Raw genomic sequence first — 17,633 nt, forward strand, 5'->3', positions numbered from 1 at the left:
AGTTTCAAGTAGAAGAACTGACTAAATAACTTTTGATTAGATAAATGAATATTCAAAGAACTCTTTCACACCTCCATATTGGCTAACATGACAAAAAGGAAAAATGATAAAATTTGGAGATGATGTGAAAAAGTTGGGACACTAATGCATTGATAAAATTCTGAATTGATCCAACCATGTGGGGGAACAATTTCAAATTATTTCTAAAAGACAACAAAATAGTGCTTATTCTTTGACCCAGGAATATCACTATAAGGTCTGTATCCCAAAGAAATCACAAAATGGGAAAATGACCTATATGTGCAAAAATATTTATAGCATACCTTTCATGGTTGCAAAATATTGGAAATTTTGGGGATGCCCAATAATTTGGGAATGGCTGAAAAAACTGTGGTATATGAATATAATGGAATATTATTGTGTAATAAAAAATGGACAGACAGATTTCAGAAAAAACCTGGAAAGACATATAAATTAAAGGAAAGTGAAATGAGCAGAACCATAAAAACATGGTACACAGTATCATCAACATTGTATGATAATCAACTATGTTTGACTCAGTTCTCAGTAATGAATTATCTTAGACAAGTTCAAAGATTCAAGAAGGAAAATGTTATCCAACCAGATTTAAAAAGTGATGAACTCAAAATGCAATTTAAAGCATTTTTATTACTTAATTTATTCTTTCTTGTTTTTTTTTCTTTTGATCTATTTCTTCTTTCATAACTGTCACTAATGTGTAAATGTGTTTTGCATGATAGCACATATATACATTATATAAAAATGCTTACCATCTTTGGAAGAAGGGAAGGGAAAAAATTGGAACTAAAAATCATGTAAAAATGAACATGAAACATTTTCTTGACATATAACTGGAGAAAAATAGAATACTATTTAAAAAAAAAAGTAGCAGGGCTAACATCTTATCTCTCTTCCCTTGATCTAAATCAATATGGTAATTACATGGAGAAATTTTATAGATTAAGTTGATGAAAGAAATCAGATTTTCACGTCCTACAGACAGTAGTTTGTTTTGCTCAGAAGAGATATTTAATAATTATTATGAATTAATCATCTTGTGATATTAAGGAAGAAGTACTAATTAAAATGAATATATTTGTAAATGCAAAATCAAGCAAAATAAAAGCCAAATCACAAAGATATATGAGAGATGTCTAAGTTACAAACTATTAACCTGATACAAAAATCAGCTGTTCCATAACCAGATTTTTTAAAGTCACACTTTAGATGTCTGTCAGTCATGGTAGTGGTGGGGCGTCAGGAACAATTTTTTTAAATTCCTTAATCAAATTGTTACATTATATAATGGCCTTTTTGGTTTGTTGAAAGAACTTGTACACTATGAAGATTTCCAGCTAGCTATAATTGATGAAGGAAGAATTCTATTACCCTATTTGGTTTCAGTCATTGCAAAAAAAGGAAGTCTTTGATATGGATAAATGATTTGATTTATTATTTCAACTAAAACACTTCAAATGTAGCTATATAATCACTTTTGTAAAGAAAATGATGGACAGAATGACTGGACAATTTCAATTAGATAAATTTCTCTTAACCATTTGAAATATTTAGAGTTGAAAATATGCAAAATCTAGTTAGCAAGTAACATTCTTATGAGAAAATTATATCATCCAAACTTCTTTCCAACTCCCCACAACTAGGTGATAGTTGTTGCTGTTACTGTTGTTGTGTATGTGATTTTCATTTCTCCGCAAGGCACTGACAAAGACAGGCTTTCTAACTTGAATATTAATATTTATCTTTTATTATGTTTGGCTTATTTTGTTTTGTTTCAAGGTAGAAATCACAACTTAGCAATTTATATTGAAATGATGGCATGATTAGGAATGAGGTCAAGTATTATTGAACAAATAGTATTGATATAATCTTTTCTACTTTTCTGGAATAAGAAAAATGCTAGTCTGAATTCCAGGAACTCTGACACACCAGTCAAATGAATCAATTGATGACAAATAGATGTCTATATACATCTAATTAAAAGAAAAATAAATAATCAAATTCTAGAATATAGGTAATTTGAAATGAAAGAACAAGTTGTGTATACAATAAATGAAAGATAAAGTGAATGGCTATGACTAGTTTAAATTATTAAAGCTATCTTGCCACATAAAAACTATGAGCAAGTTAAAAATGTTAGGTTTTTTTTTTTTTTTTTTTTTTGTAGCCAAGTATCCATATTGGATCTATACTACTATGCTATCTATTTATCTAAAATCTAATAAAGTACAATAGGTTGAAGCCTAAGGAACACTGAATTTGGATTTAAAGATTCAGATCCCCTCTCTGCCATGTTCTATGAGAATGGAAAATTTACTTAATTTTTTAGAACATCAGTACTCAGGAATATAATGAGAAAGATGAACTAGAAGAAATTGCAGATATAAATTTTGATTCCTAAATTTACTCTGCCTTGTTTCAAACATGTATAATCGATTTAAGTTATAGGTAAAATGTTTTAAAGTAACTTTTAAAGTTCTTATTTTGTTTGCTTTTATAATAATTTCTCAGGATAATTTCTTCAAGGGGGAAAATATGGGGACCTTTGGAAATATGCCAATGATCTACTGCCCAGTGATTCAGAGACAGTAAACTACTTCATGAATTATGAAGCCACAATGACTAAATATATTTCATAGAATTCATAAAAGAATAAACTATGGCAAAGATGAATTACTATGATGGTGATAAGGTTTTTTTTATTCTTTCATGGTAAAATAATGTATAATCATTTTAATACAAAAATTTAATCCTACCTTTGGGCATCATGCTATTATCATCCCAATACTGATTTTTAGAAAGATCTAAAATTTCATGTGGAGGGAAAAATAATATTAAATTAATTTTAATGCAGATATAGAGTTATGAAACATTTTGTGAGCAATTTTTTACCCTTCTTTTCTTCCTCTGTTTTTGTTGTTTAGTCATTTTCAGTCATGCATCTATTTATTTTGGTTTTTATTGACAATGTTACTAAAATTATTTCTCATTTATTTCTCTAGCTCATTTTACAAATGAGGAAATGGAGGGCAAATTGTTTAAGTGAATTGTCTCAGATCACAAAGGCAGTAAATGTCTGAGGTCAGATTTAAATTCATGAAGATCAGCAAAAATTAATTTTATATCAAGTGGCTAACATAGTATAAAGACAATCTTATTCTATGGTACATACTCATTACAATTATGTTTCTATGCTTAAATCATACAAGTGATTGAAGTAATATAAAAGCATAGTTCCTATAATACCAGGGGAAAATATTTGATAACGTTTATTCAATCTATAGCTTTTATTATACAAATTGAATTGAATATTCTAGAATTGGATATTCTCTTATCTTAAGTCATTAGGGGATAGCATAACAGATATCCATTTGAAATGCAGCTAATTGGTATAATACACTTGAAATATATGTGTGTTCCTTCCTAAGCCATTCAATACTTGTCAGAAAGATCTATTGTGTCTACCTTCTCTAAAATTCTTTTCAGGTTTTTAATCTGAATTCTTTCTAAGTGAATAATAAAATCCTTTTTCTAGTAATGGTGCTTTTGGTCCTGCATTGCTTGTTTCTTTTATACTTGAAGAGGACCAAAATCACATCACTTTGTTGGGATAAATATATAATGTGTCCAACTGTAGCTGATCAGACCAATTTGAGCTTGCACTCTACTATAAATCAGGGAATATGAACATTTGAAATGGAAATGTCACTCTATTTGCACTTCTCATGTTTCTTTAAAGCAATTAAAACTCTGCTTTCTTTATAGAGTAAGGAGTTTTCTTTGATGTGAGACCACTATGCTGTACCATTCTGCACTGGTATTTATCATATCTCATGATATATACTCTACTTCTTCTGACAGAACTTTAGATTGTCATTTCTCACTTTTTTTCTGACCGCTTTATGAGCACTTGCCTTATATGACTTCTTAGTAAAACAAACTTTTAAACAAATATAATTTAAGCGTTAGAACAATATGGTAAGTCAATCAGAGTTGTGCTCTTTCAGTGGAATTTGAATGCTTGATAGGTCAGGGCAAGAAAGGATCTCCATCTTCCATGCCTTCTTTGCCCACATTATCAGAACATTTCTAAGATCATTGCAGAGATATAAACTGGAGGAACTTAATGAAATATTTCTTATCTTCTGATAGTATGTAATTACTATGAATGTATTACATTTTTCAGTTTTTTAAAAATTTTTATCTTTAGCATCTAGCACATTACCTTAAATATATTTGGAATTTAATACATTGTTTTTTGAATTGAAAATTTTGGTGAAATGGCAAATTTGCAACTCAAAAAGGCTTATAAACAGCTATGCTAAAGTAGCACATCACAAGCTGTTCACTGGAATAGAACATTCACCAGCAATTAGTTGGAGACAATAGAACATTTTTGTGATGGGCAAGGGGAAAAAAAATAGTTGTCTGGTATCATTAAAAGTCAGATATGACTACTGGCAGGGTAGCGAGAATTGCTGGATTGGTTTGCAATTTTAACTAAATCGATTCTTACAATTTGATTTATTTCTCTAATTATAAAAGAGTATAGTTGTGGTATTTGTTGTTTGTTGTTGTTTCTACTCAACATTATTATAGTGGAGCATTTTTATGTTCATTATTTATTATGCCAAGATTTATATCCACTGGAGTAATTGATTCTTGTCTCTTCTCCATAAAAGTATTCTTTAGTTTGTACAATTAATATGGATAGATAGAAACAGAAACAAAAAATGTAGTATTCAGGAGGCATGAAATTATTACTTCAGCTTTAGAACAACAGGGGAGGAGATTTCACATGTAATTACAACTATTACATCTCCCTTCACATTAAAATACAAAACCATGGACTTCTGGTGGTGGAGCCAAGATAGCAGAGGAAACTGCTTGAGCTTTCCCAGTTTCACTTAAAAGCTACATGAAACCTCTAAACAGATTCTGACAGAATGAAACCAATCTTCAACTCAAGATTGATTGGACAAACTTCAAAAAAGGTCAGTCTCAGTGAGGTGAAAGAGGTGTTCAGTTCAGTTCAGAGTTTGGAAAAGCCATTGAATGGGTCTCAATCACAGAAGATCAGCACCTGAGATGCTTGGTCCTAATTCAATAACATAGCAAACCTTAGAGTAGTCCCCAGGCCCAGCTCAGAAGGCAAATTCTGGAAAACTAAGCTATTTCATGGAGAGAGCAGATAAAACTACACCTTGCAAACAAAAGATTCACTCTGCTCAAAGCTCAGGCTCAGAGCTGCCTAAGAAGCTTGGGACAATGCATCCTTTACCCCAGCAATAGAGCTAGACCATAAAAGTAAACAAAACAAAACAAAACAAAACAAAACAAAACAAAACAAAAAAAACCCCAAAAAACAACTACAACAATGAAGAAATACCAAAAGAAAAGGAAAGAAAATGAGCAAGAAATGGAAAAGACCCTTGACCATAGAAAACTACTACAGTAACAAGGAAGACCAAAATGCCAATTCAGACAAGGATAAAATGTCCACAAAAGAAATCTCAAAGAATGATATAAATTGCACTCAAGCACAAAGAAGCTTCTTGGAAATGCTAATAAAAGGCTTTAAAAGGCAAATGAGAGAGACAGAAAAAATGAAAAAAGAAATGAGAGGTATGCAAGAAAGAGTCAAAAGCTTACAAAAGGAAGGCAATTTCTTAAAAAATACAATTGGCCAAATGCAACAACAACAACAACAAAATACTGAAGTAAATAACACCTTCTAAACTAGAATAATTTAAAGGAAAAAGAGATACAAAATCTAACAGAAGAAAACCTCACATTAAAAACCAAACAGGGCAGATGGAAGCCAATGAACCTATGAGACATCAAAAATCAGTCAAACAAATTAAAAAGAATGAAAAAACTGAAAGGAAATGTAAAATACCTCATTGAAAAAACAGTATATCTGGAAAATAGATCCAGAAGAAACAATTTAAAAATTATTGGCCTACCTGAAGGCCATGACCAAAAAAAGAGTCTGTCTGGATAGCATTCTTCAAGAGGTCATCAAGGAAAACTGCCCCGATATTCTAGAAACAGAGGGGGAAATAGTCAGTGAAAGAATCCACTGATCATCTTTGGAAAGAGATCCCAACAGGAAAACCCCAAGGAATGTTGTTGCAAAACTCCGGAACTAAAATCTCCAGAAAAAATACTGCGAGCTGCCAGTCAAAAGAAATTTGAAATATCAAAAAGCAAAAATCAGAATTACCCAGTATCTGACATATTCATCAATAAAGGATCAGGGAGCCTGAAACATCATATTCTGGAAGACAAAGGATCTGGGGTAGCAACCAAAAATTAACTACCCAAAGAAACTCAGGATCATCTTTCAGGAAAGGTGATGGATTTTCAGTAAAGTAAGAGACTTTCAATCATTTCTATTGAAAAAAAAAAAGAAGAAGAATTAAACAGAAAATTTAACTTTCAAACACAGGACTCAAGAGAAGCTATAAAGGTAAATGGGAGAATATACATATTATTTAAACATTAAACTGTTACATTAAACTAGATGGAAAAATGATACCTGTGACTTGAGAACTACATCTGTTACTGGAGTAGACAGAGGGGGGGCATCATCTGGATGTGATGTGTGGTTGTGAATGGACTCTGATGTGATAATATCAAAGAAAAACAACATTAAAGGGTGGGAAAAATGCCTTACTGGGAGAAGAGCAAAATGGGGAGGTATAATGGGACAAATTAGTTTACATGAAGAGGCACAAAAGACCTATTACAATGGAGAGAAACAAGGGAAGGGGATGAGCATGTCTGAAGCTTGATCTCATCAATTTCAGGTCAAAAAGGAATAACAATTATTTAGTTGGTTATAGAAATTTATCTAAACCTACAAATAAGTAAAAATAGAAAGAGGAAAGAAAAGAGAGGGATGGATAGAAGAAAAAGCAGAAATACTAGGGAAAAAAAGCTAAGAGAAGGAAGAAGGGATGGTAGAAGAAAAATGGTGGGTAGCAGGGGTTAGAAAAACAAAACACTACAAAGAGAAGGGAGAGAGGTGATAGAAGACAAGGTAGTAGGTAAGGTGGGTCAAAAAAAAATCAGGACACTGCTAAGGTAAGGTTGGAAAGAGAGAAGAAAAATGTTTACAGGGAAAAAAAAAAAACAGGATAGAAGGAAATACAGAGTTGGCAACTCAGAATGTAAATGGAATGAACTCTCCATAAAAATGAAGTGAATAGCAGAGTGGATTAGAAAACAGAAACCTTAAAAAACAGAAACCGACAATATTTTGTTTACCAAAAAACAAAAACAAAAACATATTCGACACAGTGAGACACATAGAATAAAGGTAGAAAGGCTTTGTAGCTTATACTTCATCTCAAGTAAAAAAAAAAAAAAAAGCATAGCAATTCTGATTTCAGATAAAGCAAAAATAAAAATAGATCTAATTATAAGAGATAAGGAAGCAGAGTACATCTTGATAAATCTTAAAATAAATAATAATGTAGTAACAATATTAAAATTTATATGAACCAAGTGGTAGAACATACCACTTCCTAGAGAAGATTTTAAGCTAGTTACAGGAATAAATGGACAGAAAAACTATGTTAGTGGGGAACCATAAACTTCCCCTCTCATAATCAGATAAATCTAATCATAAATAAACAAGAAAGAAAGAAGGAGGTTAATAGGATCATATCAATAGGATATGATAGATCTTTGAAGAAAATTGGTAAGAGACAAAAAGGAATATACTTTTTTCTAGACAGTACATGGCATCTACACAAAAACTGACCATGAATCAGAGCTTAAAAACTTCACAATCAAATGAAGAAAGGCAGAAATAGTAAATGGTTCCTTTTCAGATCATGATACAATAAAAATCAAACTCAATAAAAGGCCAAGAAAAGAAAGACTAAAAACCAATTGAAAATTAAATAATCTAATTCTAAAGAATGAATAAGTCAAACAATAAATCAAAGAAACTAACAATATTTTCATCCAAGAGAATGTCAATAATAAGACAACATATTAAAATGCAAGGTTTGAAGTCAAAGCAGTTCTTAGGGAAAATGTTATGAATAAAATAGAGAAAGTACAAAAGGAATTTGGCATGCAACTGAAAAAGTTAGAAAAATAATGTTAACACTCCCAATTAAATACCAACTTAGAAATTCTAAAACTCAAAGGAGAGATTAATAAAAGGAGATAAAATTTAAAAAATAATTAATAAAATAATAAAATATTGAACGGATTAATAAAATTAAGAATTGCCATTATGAACAAAATAGACAAAATTTTGATTAATTTGGTTAGAAAAAGAAAAACAAAAAACAAATCATCAACATCAAAAATGAAAAGAGTGAACATACCATAAATGAAAATAAATTAAAGCAATTAATAGAAGCTATATTTCTCAACTGTATGGCAACAAGTAGGACAATCTAACCAAAATGGATATATATCCATAAAAATATAAATTCACTGGGAAATAAATTATTTAGATAGTCCTATTTTAGAAAAAGAAGTTGAACAGGCCATTAAAAATTTTTTTTAAAAATAGAGCCAAATGGATTTGCAAGTGAATTCTATCAAACATTTAAAGAACAATTCATTCTTATGCTATCCAAACAATTTGGAAAAAATAGGGAAAGGAGTCCTGTCAAATTACTTCTATGACATAAATATGGCATTGATAACTAAAGAAGGAAGAGACTAAACAGAGAAAGGAAATTATAGATCAATCTCCATGATGAATATCAATGCAAAATTTTTTCAATAAAATATTAGCAAATAGATTACAGCAATTTATCTGAAGGATAATACACTGTGACCAAGTGGGAGTTATATCAGGAATTTAAGGCTTGTTTAATATCAGGAAAACTATGACCACAATCAACCCTTCTATAACAAAACCAACAGAAATCATATGATAATCTCAATAGATGAAGAAAATGCTTTTCACAAAATATATCACCCATTACTATTAAGAACATTAGAGACTATAGGAATAAAGAGATAATTCCTCAAAATAATAAGCAGTATCTATCTAAAATCTATTTGTAAAGGAGAGAAGCTGGACAAATTCCAAGTAAGAACAGGGATGAAACAAGGATGCCCATTATCACCACAATTATTGAACATTGTACTAGAAATGTTGGCTTTAGCAGTAAGAAAAGAAAAAAAAAGGAATTAAAGAAATTAGAATAGGCAATGAGGAAAAAAATCATCACTCTTTGAAGATGATATGATGATATACTTAGAGAATCCTAGAAAATCATCCACAATTTTACTGGAAACAATTGACATCTTTAGCAAAGTTGCAGGATATAAAAGAAGTCCACACAGATCATCAGCATTTCCATATATTACTGAGAAAGCCCAACAGCAGGAGATAAAGAAATTCCATTTAAAATAAAATATTTGAGTGTCTATTTTCCAAAACAAATCCAGGAATTATATAAACACAATTGCAAAACACTTCTCAAACAAAGTCAGATTTAAACAATTGAAAAACTATCAATTCCTTATGGATTGGCTGAGTTAATGTAATAAAAACTACAATTCTGCCTAAATTGGTCTATTTGTTCTGTGCTATACCGTTCAAATCACCAAAACATTATTTTACAGAACTAGAAAAAAATAATAACCAGATTCATCTGGAAGAATAAAAGATCAAGAGAATTAATGAGAAAACAAAACAAAACTACATAGGATGATGGCTTAGCAGTACCAGATTGAAAACTATATTATAAAGTAGTAGTCAGGACCGGTGGCATAGATTAGCTACACACATCACAATAACCAAGGCTTATAACAATCTATTATTTGATAAACTCCCAACCTCTAGCTTCTGGAATAAGAATTCACTATTTGGTGAACATTTCTGGGAAAACTGCAAAATAATACCTCAGAAACTTGGCATAGATCTACATCTCACACCTCATACCAAAATAAGGTCAAAATGTGTACATGATTTGGGCATAAAGGGTGATAACATAAGCAAATTAGGAGAACAAGGGATAATTTATCTATTTGATCTTTGTAGGAGGTAGGAATTTATGACTAAAAAGGAACATTATGAATGGCAAAATGGACAATTTTGATTAATTAATTTAAAAAGTTTTTACACAAAGAAAATTGACAGAAACAAAATTAAAAGGGAAATACAGAATTGGGAAATTTTTTTTACAGCCAGTGTTTCAGAAAAAAAGGCCTCATTTCTAAATTATATAAAGAATGGTGTCAAATTTATATATCATTCTATAATTGCTAAATGGTCAAAGACATGAATATACTATATTTAGATGATAAAATTAAAGTCATCTATAGTCATATGAAAAAATGTTTTTAATAACTATAGATTATAGAAATGTAAATTAAAACTCTGAGATACCACTTCACACTTCTCAGATTGGCTAAGATGACAGAATGTTGGGGAGCATGTGGGATAACTGGGACACCAACACATTTTGCTGGAGTTGTGAAATGATCCAATCTTTCTGGAGAGCAATTTGAAACTATGCCCAAAGTGCTATAAAGACATGTATAATATCCTTTGACTTAGCAGTGCCACTACTGGGTCTGTATCCCAAGGAAATCATAAAAAAGAGAAAAACTCACAAGTGCAAAAATGTAGCAGCTCTTTTTGTGGCAGCAAAGAATTGGAAAATGAGTAGATGTGGTATATGAAGTTGAGGTATACAAAGGTTATGGAATTTTATTGTTCTATAAGAAATTGTGAACAAGTTGACTTTAGAAAGTCTGAAAAGATTTATATGAACTGAGGCTGAGTGAAACCAGCAGAACCAGGAATACATTGGGTACAATAACAGCAAAAATGTGAAATGATCAAATGTGAAGGATTTGGTTCTTCCCAGTGGTTCAGGGCTCCAAGGTAATCACAACAGACTCTGGATAGAAAATGCCATCTGCATCCAGAAAAAAGAACTATGGGGATTGAATATCAATTCACTCATTCTATATTCACTTATTTTTTTTCATTTTCCCTCCTCTCTCCATGGCTTTTTCTTTTTGATCTGATTTTTCTCTTCCAACATGATTCATAAAGCAATATGTATGAAAAATAATTAATTAATTAAAACAATGTATAACCATGGAAACTATTTACAACTGTTTCTGCTCATAATTGTAACCTTTGTTCATTTCTACTTATACCAGTGGTTTAGTAATGACTGAAGAGCTAAAATAACCTGGAAACTATATACATGGTTTGTTCAAGTTTCTTTACTTTATCTGTCATCAGTCATTTATCAGTCAAAATGCATCATTAAATGCAAAATTATTTCAGAACATACTTCTTTGAATTCCATTTTATTTATTGCTTTGCTAATTCAACCACTAAAAATCTCCAAACCATTATGTTTGAAACATATCTCATAACAGATTTCACAGTTTAAAAAAAATTCCCCAGGATTGTATTAACTTTGTTAGTAAGTTAAAAAATGCATTGTGTAATCAATTTATAAAGTATCATTGAGGTTACAACTAAATCAAGTAATTTGTGTATGTGTGGGAAAGGTTACACTATTCTTTAACAATTAGTAAGTTATTTGTGGAATGGATAAGCTTAAAATTCATATTTCTATTAGTGAAATTATTAATGTGTTTTACTAGGAAGTATGAGGACTATTTTAATAATGCCAAACAAAACTATCTAAAATGCTGAATCATCACTGCAAACATACCAGCCCAGTTTTGAAGGGATGTTTTTTGAATGTATTGCATTTATCTCATTGCATATAGAAAGCCTGATGCATAGGACTTCTAGATGTGAACATTTGAATTAAAATGATATGGAAATGTATGAAGAAAATAAATATTCAAGAGTCAGTTAAGGCCACAAAATTGATATGAGGGAAGATGAATTAGTTTAAAATGCCTAAGATATTCTTAGGCAAAACTAATGTTATTAAGATCTACTTCATAGTTTCGTGTTAAATTTCTTTTCTACAAGTGTAAATATTCATAGCTGAAATTATAGAACTAATAATGAACCTATGAGCTATTTTAACATTGGTTGTTTCTGGAACATTTAATTATAAAAGGGCAAAGCAGATAATTATATAGAGTACAAATGTATTATATCTTCAACTTCATACATTTTAACCAAATTTGGGAAAATTGCTTCCTTTATTTCAAATTCTATACAACCATTTAGAAGACACTAATTCATTTAATTAATATAAGTTAAAATATTGTTATGGGCTAGAACTCTGTACTTAAAACAAGGATTCTTACAAAGTGCTAATTCAGTGGAATTGATGAAACAATGGTTATTTAGTTTAGCATGGTGATTAATTGTTCTCTAAGTTCAGTATGATTGATTTAATCTTATAACAAATAATAGTTTCCTAGTGATATAATGATTGGCTTATATTCAAAATAGAGAATATATAAAACTGCAACAAACTCAGCCAGAGTGAGAGCCAGACACGACTCCAAGGGTTCCAGAGACACATTCATCCCATTGTTCACCTTTGTAGTGTCTAGAGGCTGAAGCATAAGCCCTAGCCTTGGATTCAGAGAGATTCATTTAATTTTCACCAGCCTTGTGGTGGCTGGCTTGGCCTCCTGCACTTCTTTATTGAAACCAAGACACCAGAAGGCCTCTAAGAAAGGTAGCCTGAGGCCCAGGCAAGGAAACTATATTGTGAAGGAAATAATAAAGGATTTGGATATTAACATCTGGCTATTCTCTTGGTGATTATCCTGCTGAAAGGAAGGCTGCCCCAAGACCTCCAGAAAATTACGGAGAATATTATAAAATATGACATATAATAATTACTCAAATATTTCAGAATCACTACATATTACAGTAGTTTGTGGTTATATGCATGTGTATATACATGCACAAATAACAGTGAATTATTTCAGCTTAATTCCTAGTGATTCCACAAAGCGATTAAGGTCAATGGACTTATCCTTAGAGACTCCTTTTTTACTGACCCAAAAATGAGAATAATGGACAGAATTTAGTTTCTTGTAAAGTCAAGGCTAACTCTTTGGAGGACTTCTGGATTAGCCCAAGTCCTTGATCTTAGTAGAGGAGTGAAGAAGGCAGGAGGGCCCTGTGGCTGATCAAAGATGGAGTCTGGAATCTGGCTTCTTCTCTTGTGTCTATGACAGAGAGCATTCCTAGTTGTCCCAGCCCTTAAATATTTCAGTAGGATTACATCACTACATCACACTGAGCAAGCACCAGCTGTAGAACTTTACATCATTATATTACATTAAGTACCACACTAAGTATGTGCTTAGAGAATCATTATCTTATCAGAATTCAGGCCCTCTACAATTTCTTCCTGCTCTTTTTTCATAAATGTTGGGCATTTATTCTAGAATACTAGTAGTGTTTGGGTAAGTGAGATTGGGAAGTTATTTATCTTTGCTCCCCATAGGATTGGATGATGGTACTTTTGAACAGAAGTACATGATAGAGGTAGACATGTTTTCTGAAAAGTAAATGACTAGGAAGGGAAGTTCTCAATAAGTAAGCAACAAAATTTTGATATAAGCAAAAAAGTGCAGACTTATTTAGCTCCAAAAAGTAATTCTTAGAAAATAGTTCTAGATTCCAATATCTTCTGTAGAGAAGTGGATTTGGAGTGGAGCAAAGGAAATTTCTAGGCAGCATGATTCTAGAATTTAAATTTTTATCCAGAAAATGTTTTGTTGTTATTGTTGTTGTTGTTGTTATTGTTGCTGTTGTTTTCTGGGTAGCATTAACTTTAAAACTGACTCAGGAATAACTTCAAGTTGAAGAATTTTCACAATCAGAAATTTGTAAAATAGATTTTCTAGAATAAGTACCTAACATTGTATCCATAATGTAAACAATTTTTGGTAACCACATTTCAAGGGGGAGCTAGGTGCCCAAAGACAATCTCAGACATTTACTAGCTATAGGACCTTGAGCAAGTTATTTAATTCTGTTTGCCTTGTCTGTTAAAAAACAAAAAACAAAAACAAAAAAAAAAAAACTAGAAAAGGAAATAACAAGTCATTCCAACATATTTTTAAAGAAAATGCTAATTGAAATCAATCTCATGGAAAGAATATAAAGATGAGAATCAGAATCAGGAAAATGATGTTTACCATTGGCTAGATATGTTACCATAGAAAAACCACACTTCAGTTCCTATTGCTTCAATTTCCTCTTGAAAATCTCTACCTACCAATCTTCTTTATATCTAATAAAACAATACATTCAATTTCATTAGAAAGATAAAATATGAAAAATAATATACCATTATCAAAGTATACTATGTGTAGTTGTTTCACATGAAATGTCACTATTGCAAGTATTCTTTTTTTTGTTTATGTAAAAAATGAGTTATTGAAATATGTGAGGCTATATGAGTGCTATGCCCTTTGCAGTGTTAAAATGAATTGATCCATTCAGTGAAATTGTATATTGAGCAACATTTTTAACATTGACATCATTCTCAAATACTGACAATATGCTACATTGTGTGATTCTCTTAGCTCCTTTGAGAAAGAAACAATTCCACTGGTACACCAAAAAAATATTCTCTTTTGAAATGCCAGTATAGATATAGACTTTGATCCTGGTATCTAGACAGGATAAAATTATCATATTTCATGTACTCTGTATCTGAATAAACTAGAGGAGGATGAAAATTCATTTCCTTTATATAAATTTCAGTTGGAAAAAATAGAAAGTTATAGATCTTTTGCTATGAATAATAACAAGTCCTTAGCATTGAGACTAGAAGATAGCATTGAGACTTTATAACCTAAATGTACTGTAAAATGTACTAGCACATCATATTTGCAGTTCTTGATTCATATAGACTAAGGATTTAATGCATCAGAATACTTTCAAAATTACTGTCTGTGTAGCAGTGCATTCTTTTCAACAGAATATATAATTATTATTTTAAAAGATCTTTCTTATTATCTTTTGATATACTCACCAGCCCCTTTAGATCAAGTTAAGTCATCATGCCATCTTCTATTTGACTGATAAGCTCATCTATCAATGGTTTTAATATATATAATTAGTTATAATTCGTGCTTATATATATTTTTTAAAATTTATTAAAATTTTTTAATTATAAAGCATATGCACAGGTAATTTTTCCAATATTGACCCTTGCATAGCCTTTTGTTGAAAATTTTCCCCTTATACTCCCACCTCCTCTCCTAGCTGGCAGATAGATAGCGCGATAAATGTTAAATATGTTGAAATATATGTTAGAGCATATATATATATATATATATATATATATATATATATATATATATATATATATATATATATATATAACCGTATATGTTGTATTCCACATCTGTTCCCACTTTCTCTCTCTGGGTGGCTGGATGGCTCTCTGCATCACTGATCAAGTGGAACTGGTTTGAATCATCTCAGTATTGAAGAGAGCCATATCCATCAGAATTCATCATCATACAGTCTTGATGTTACTGTGTATAATGATCTCTTAGTTCTGCTCCTTACACTTAGCATCAGTTCATATAGTTCTCTCCTAGCCTCTCTAAAATCATCCTGCTCGTGGTTTCTTACAGAACAATAGTATTCCATAGTATTCATATGCCATAATTTATTCAGTCATTCTCTGATTGATGGGCATCCACTCAGTTTCCAGTTTCTTGTCACTGTAAAGAGGGCTGTCACAAACATTTCTGCACATATGGGTCCCTTTCCTTCCTTTAAAATTTCTTTGGGATATAATCCCAGTAAAAACACTGCTGGATCAAAGGGCATGCACAGTTTGAAAACTTTTTGAGCATAGATCCAAACTACTCTCCAGAATGGTAAGATACCATCTTGATTCTACTAATTCTTTGCAAGTTCTGAGATATGAAGATTTTATTTTTGAATGGTCACTTATTCAAGCAAATATCCAGTATCAAAAGTAACAAAGGGTGAAATCACCATCAATAAAGAAGAAAATAAAGCAACCATTAGGAAATATTTTGCCCAATTACCTGCCAATAAATCTGACAATCTGAAAACAATTTAAAAATATTTATGAAAATATAAATTACCCTAATTAAGAATCTGCAAATAGAAAGCTTCAATAACCTCATCTTAAAAAAAAATGGAAAATTGAAAAAGCAAATAATGAACTCCTTAATAGCTAATCCTCAGGGTTAGAGGGGTTCATAAGTAAAATGTATGAAATATTCAAGAAACAACTAATCCCAATACTATATAAACTATCTAGAAAAATAGGCAAAGAAAGAGTCTGACCAAACTCCTTTAATCATATAAATATGATACTCATACCTAAACCAGAAAGAACTAAAACAGAGAAAGAAAATTCTATATCATACTTCCAGGGATGGAGCTAAAATGGTGAAGTAAAGTCAGGAGGCTGATTGAGCTGTCCCAGTTTCTCTTGAAAAATCACATGAAAGCAAGCCTCTCAAAAGAATCTTACCAAATGAAACTTCTCTCCAGCTCAAGACAGACTGGAAAAAAAATTCAAGAAAGGTCAGTCTCAATGGTGTGAAAATGGTGCAGCCCAGATCACAGAGACTCTGACAAAGCTTTTGAGAGAGAGTCTTAATCATAGCAGATCAACAACTAAGACCCTTAATCCTGGCTCAGTAGAGGAGCAGATCTGAGGGCCAGTTTTCAGTACCATGTCAGAGGGGAAACTCTGGAAAGTCAAGCTGTTTCCCAAAAAGAGCAGGCAAAGAAACACCTTTCAAAAGCAAGGATCCCCTGTGCTAAAATCAAGGTTTGGAGCTGCCCGAAAGTTTGAAGTTTGTGATAGTACCTCCTTTACCACAGGAGCAGAGCGCAGCCATAAAAGTAAAAAAAAAAAAAAAAAAAAAAAGTGGAAATACGAAAAGAAAAGGAAAGAAAATGAGTAAGAAATTAACCAAATGGGAAAAGACATACAAAAGCTAGATGAAGAAACTCACATATTAAAAATTGGAACAGAGAAAGACAGAAACTAATGACTTTTTGAAATAGCAAGAATCAATCAAACAAACTAAAAAGAATGAAAAAAATTGAAAAATTGTGAAATACATAATTGGAAAAACAGCCAACCTGGAAAATAGATCCAGAAGAGACAATTTAAAAATTATTGGCTTACCTGAAGGCCATGACCAAAAAAAAAATAAATAAATAAAAATAAAGAGCCTGGATAGTATTGTACAAGAGATCATTAAGGAAAACTACCTCAATATTTTAGAAACAGAGGAAGAATTACTGATTGAAAGAATCCATAGATCACTTTTGAAAGAGATCCCACAAGGAAAAGTGCAAGGAATATTTTCTTGAAACTCCAAAACTACAATCTCAAGTTAAAAATACTGCAAGCTGCCAGACAAAAATAATTCAAATATCAAGGAGCAACAGTCAGGATTATCAGGATCTGGCAACTTCTAAAATAAGGGATCAGAGGACCTAGAATAACATATCCATAAAGGCAAAGGACCAAAGATGACAACCAAGAATTAACTATTTAGCAAAACTGAGCATCATTTTTCAGGGAAAGAGATGAAGCTTCAATGAAGTAAGAGACTTGCAATGATTTTTGTTGAAAAAAACAAAACTAAAGAAAAAATTTAATCTACACATACAGAACTCAAGAGAA

General features: G+C 31.2%; 1 protein-coding gene across 4 annotated transcripts in view; it reads right to left on the minus strand.

Moving 5' to 3' along the window:
* IL1RAPL1 (interleukin 1 receptor accessory protein like 1) overlaps window positions 1-17,633 on the minus strand; it is a 1,478,533-nt gene that overhangs the window by 803,066 nt on the left and 657,834 nt on the right. Inside the window, exon 2 of one of the 4 annotated variants that reach the window (XM_074300888.1) lies at window positions 6,006-6,083. The exons of the other annotated variants lie outside the window; for them this stretch is intronic. The gene's annotated coding sequence lies outside the window, so the exon portion shown is untranslated. The remainder of the gene's footprint in view (window positions 1-6,005; window positions 6,084-17,633) is intronic. 4 annotated transcript variants of the gene reach the window in all.

The sequence above is a fragment of the Sminthopsis crassicaudata genome, chromosome 3 (assembly GCF_048593235.1).
Source record: "Sminthopsis crassicaudata isolate SCR6 chromosome 3, ASM4859323v1, whole genome shotgun sequence".
NCBI lineage: Eukaryota > Metazoa > Chordata > Mammalia > Dasyuromorphia > Dasyuridae > Sminthopsis > Sminthopsis crassicaudata.